This window comes from Phocoena sinus, chromosome 16 (genome assembly GCF_008692025.1).
Source record: "Phocoena sinus isolate mPhoSin1 chromosome 16, mPhoSin1.pri, whole genome shotgun sequence".
Classification (NCBI taxonomy): Eukaryota; Metazoa; Chordata; class Mammalia; order Artiodactyla; family Phocoenidae; genus Phocoena; species Phocoena sinus.
Window position 1 is genome coordinate 39,547,750 of NC_045778.1, and position 4,147 is coordinate 39,551,896.

Below are 4,147 nucleotides of genomic sequence, written 5' to 3' on the forward strand. Positions count from 1 at the left end.
AGTGACGAGAGCCCTCCTCTGAGCCACGTGAATGCACTGATGCTTGTTAAAACAGCAGAATCATGACGTGAGCAGACATCTCAAGGGATTTTCCAGATACAATTTATCCATCTTCTCAGGACAGACACTTACCAAGACTGAATTCCAGAATTCAGTGTCACAGAGATAAGGAGGGGAAGCAGACAACATAAATGCCAACTGTGAGTTGACATGGAGAAGAAGTCTTATAAGAATACTTTAAAGGAAATAGAAATGTCATCAGTGAACAAGACTAAATGGCAATGGAGTAGTATTTAGGGACATTTTATGAGTTTTATTAAGTTTTGTGCATTTAAAAATACTAATAACGGGAAAAGAGGGATACGATTTTTGTCTCTCATGATTATTTATACATAATAAAAATATCCATTAATGTTGTTGGGACTATTTGCTAGTTTTTTCTTTTTCAAAAGTGATGTTTTCCCAGAGTGTCTAAGACTTCTTCTCTCATACTGAGTTGTTGAACCTGGAGCACATTGCAGTTTAGACTCCGAAGCTGACTTTATCACGAGGATATCTGGGTACTGACACTAAGCTGTGAAGGCAACCCTTCCCATTACCTGTGCATGAAAGCCGCTGGGGAACTCCTGATGCCTTGAGACTACACAGCTGCGCGAGCACATACTGTGGAGAACCATGCAGTGCAGAACTTTCAGTTCCATGCGTTTTTGCAGGAAGTGGCCCCCGTACATCATCCCTTTTCACCACTCGTTAGGAGAGGAGAAGCTCAGTTCTGGAGAGGTGAAACACTTGCTTAAGTCCAGCTGGTCACTGGCAGGGGTGGGAGGAGAATGCCATCTCCTTGGACTCCTTGCTGCTGTGCAGGATGCAGGTTGTGGGGCAATACCTCGCCTTTAGAGAGAAAGGAAAGAAAGAGAGATTGATGTCTTAGGAAAGTAAAAGCTCCAATCTATTGAGCATTTACCATGTGTCAGGACTCTGTCAATGCTTTACGCATCCACAACGCTAAGGAGAGACCGAGCCTGGGAAAGGCGAAGTGAGCTCTCCAAGGTCAGAGGTCAAGCGAATGGTCATCTGCCATGTGATCTGTCTGTACAGCAGCCCAGTGTTGTAAATGCTGCCCTCCCCCTGGTTCAGAGTCTCACTTACCCTCATTGTCCAGACGCTGACATGATTTGGGTCTTCCCGGCCTCAGTATTCCAGCATTCCTTGTCAGCTCGTTTTTAGGCTGGTCCCTGATCACCCGAGGACCACTTCCCAGGTGTCCTGGTGGAGGAGGCTGAGGCTCACCCTGAATCACGCACCTTTATTTTCTCGGGTTTTTGCTGTAGCTCTGAAAAGGGGATGGGACACACGGAACACTACTGTTCCAGGGTGACTGTGTTCAAGCCCACCTTTTACGCACCTCCAGCGTCGGCAGCTTCCTCTTGGTCTGTCCATGGCTCTGTTTTCCAGTGGCTGAAGGAACACATGCCGTCTGTTTTGACACGTTCTGTGTCTTCCCAGAGACCCCGTGCCACGTGCGGGCCTGGGAACTGCGTAGTCCCCCAGACACAGAGAAGTCTTCCAGCCGCAGGCAGACAGCCTAGGAGGGGAACATCCCTGGCCTATCAATGAGCCCTTCTAGTTCCTGGACCCAGGAATCAGAGCAAACCTGCCTTTAACAAGGCTTTCCTGGCCTTGGCTTTAAATCTGCAATCTGGGGAGAAAAAGAGTTGGATCCACAAGGACTTGGAGGCCAGAGCAAGTATTTGGTGAGGCTTTCACATTTCACACGTGCTACCTTTGCAGGAGCCCCACCTTCCATCTAACACCCTGACCAGGAGCCTGGGGGTGGGCTCATCTTCCACACCCAATGCTTTCCTTGCCTTCTTAATAGCCCTTTGATCATCTCCTTCTCAGCACACTCACTGCTCCTGCCTCAGTAAGCACTAATCATTTCTCACCTCGATGACTGAAATGGCCTCAGCTAGGGTCCCCTGTGGCCTGTATTCCCTGCTCCCTCTTGTCCTGGGTGTCTTGCCCTCTTCACTCATGCAGCGAGAGTTCTTTGGTTGGAAGCAACAAGGACCTATTCTAGTAACTTAAACAGAAGAGGATACATTGGAAGGATGCAAATTTGTCCAGGGGTTGGAAGGGACGGCTGGTAGACCAGGCCTGGAGCAGGCAGATGTCCAGGGTCTCGCTGGAGAGAATAAACCCACCTCCCCTGACTTCACTTTTGCAAATCAAATGTCCACTACAGTTGCCAACTTTCAGATAGTGTCTGGGGGAGGGAGCAGAGCCTGGCTGAGGACTTGACTTCCCAGGGCCCTGAGTGAAGGATTTGGGAGTAAGGGAATGAGGTGATGGGCAGTGTCTTTGAGAGTAAAATGAAATCAAAGCTCAGAGGGCCATGCAAACCATTCATCAACTGGAAGGAGTGAGGCAGGGAGAGAGAGGGAGGGAGGAAGGAAGGGGAGGAAGGAGGGAGAGAGAGGAGACAAAGAAGGCAAACAGATTAATGCGAAAGGAAGGAAAGAAGGGAGTAGAGTGGAGAAAAGAGGAGCTCTGAAATTTGAGACAGTGGCTAGAACCCAGGAAGCCCGGCCAGGCATCAGGAGGTTTGAAGCAGAGGGTGGGAGGTGTCCCCAGGGGAAATTCTTTGAGCTGCAGGGAGGGGCCGCTGGAGCATTGGATGGGGGATTCGAGGCCTCGGGTGTGGATAAGAAGAGATTCTTCAAGGACACCCGCCCAGAGCCACGCTGGGCATAAGGGGAGTAGAGCAGTGAGTCACAGACCTGTCCTCGGCGCCCACAGGTGGCAGGGACCCCGAGGCCAGCTGAGAGATTCGAGAACAACCAAGGACAGGAGAGGATGCAAAGAGCTAAGTCTGTTGAGCTACATTGTTCTTGGTCCTCTGCAAGGTGGGTATCCCCGAACCTCCTTACAGATGAGGACGATCAGACCCAGAGAGCTCGAGAGCCTTCCTCAACACCCACAGCTAGACAGTATCACCACTGGGGGCTGGGTGCAGGGGCGTCTGCTCCCGCAAGCACGTGTGCTTTCCTCCGCACTACGTGTGCAGCCTCTGAACGCTGCTGATCGGATCTGAGGCTCGGGGTGTGGGGGCGGGGTAGGTGGAGAGCGCAGCTTCTCAGTTAAGGGGGTGTTTGTGCTGGGCAGGGGTGCACTGCATCGAGGCAGCCGTCCCCTCCCCGGCCCAGGTGCGCCCAGCTCCTTCTCAGAAACCCCTTCTCTGTAGGTGGGTGTGCAGCAAGGAAGTGGTGGGGGCATCCTTACCTCCCCCAAGCTGGCCTTTCAGTGTCACCAGGCTGCTCCCTCCCAGGTTTCAGCACATTGCCCAGCCGTTGATAGCTCCAGGGCCTGCAGGAATGGGTCCCATGACCTGACTGTTTTCTCAACCCAGAGCGGTCACAAGGGGTTGTTTTGTTTTCTGCTGCCGCTATTAACTCAAACCGTGCTGTATGGCATCTCATTTTGGCTTTCAAGCACCTGTTTTATCCCACCCCCAGGCTTGCCTCCATTGTCATACCTTTCAATATGCCATCTGGAAGTCCTATAACCATTCTGAAAGGCAAGGGATCTTGTTCTTTGGAATTCTCTGCTCCTTTCCTAATTAGGAGTCAGTGGATTGAACATAAGCGAGCTCTTAGATCCATCGGAAATGCCAAGTTCAGAAGATTCTGAATTTTCATTTAGATATTTTCTCGTTCTTGGCCCAGCCCTACAAATAAATAAGCATTTGAACGTTACCCAGTTACTTTGTTTGATATGGTTGGATAGAAGTCCTGTCTCTCACAATTGATAATTCAGGCCTCAGTGTGGCTTCGGTGAATTCTTTGATTTGACTATTGCTCTGATTAATCAGAGAATTGTATGCTGTCTTCCTTTTGGAAAGATCCTTTCCAAGGCACAACTTTACATGTGTGAATGTAAAAATGAAACTGGACTTGGTGACACAGAGCATCGTCACTCCCACAGCTGGTGAGGGACATTTCTCCCGGGGTCTCCGCTCCACGCAAGAAGGAAAGCTGCAGCTCTGGGGACTAGAGCCAGGAGTAGTGACCGTCAGGGTCATACACTCACTGGGGTGACAATTTGAGCAAAGGCTTTGCACTCGGAAGATGACCATGAACTGCAGTGG

The 4,147-nt window shown here is 50.4% G+C and overlaps 1 long non-coding RNA gene across 2 annotated transcripts; it reads right to left on the reverse strand.

Annotated features, from left to right (window-relative positions):
- Window positions 1–292: 292 nt before the first annotated feature.
- Window positions 293–3,369, reverse strand: LOC116741740. 2 transcript variants are annotated; one of them, XR_004346260.1, is made up of 3 exons: window positions 3,283–3,369; window positions 1,150–1,333; window positions 293–891 (listed from the first exon to the last, which is right to left on the reverse strand). It is a non-coding gene; the product is annotated as an uncharacterized LOC116741740 (long non-coding RNA). The 2 variants fall into 2 exon arrangements; XR_004346259.1 differs by lacking the exon at window positions 3,283–3,369 and having other exon boundaries at window positions 1,150–2,198.
- Window positions 3,370–4,147: the final 778 nt, after the last annotated feature.